The sequence below is a fragment of the Penaeus monodon genome, chromosome 24 (genome assembly GCF_015228065.2).
Source record: "Penaeus monodon isolate SGIC_2016 chromosome 24, NSTDA_Pmon_1, whole genome shotgun sequence".
Taxonomy (NCBI): domain Eukaryota; kingdom Metazoa; phylum Arthropoda; class Malacostraca; order Decapoda; family Penaeidae; genus Penaeus; species Penaeus monodon.
This window is the reverse complement of record NC_051409.1, coordinates 5,240,592-5,240,836: the sequence shown is the minus strand read 5'-3', so window position 1 is coordinate 5,240,836 and position 245 is coordinate 5,240,592.

Genomic DNA, 245 nt, shown 5'->3' with positions numbered 1-245 from the left:
AACCACTACAACAAATACAACATAACTCTTGTCGTATCTACCACCACTACCAAAACCACTACTACATCTACTACAACTTGTACAAACTACTAAACCTACAGTAATAAAACAGCAATAGAGAATATTCTAAATTCTTGACTTGCCCCCAACGTATACTTTGAGAAACTTTGAAGTTAGGCAAAGTTTATATGAAATAACTCCGTAGGTTCTAAAGTTCCAAATGTTATCTCACGGTAATCAATTCA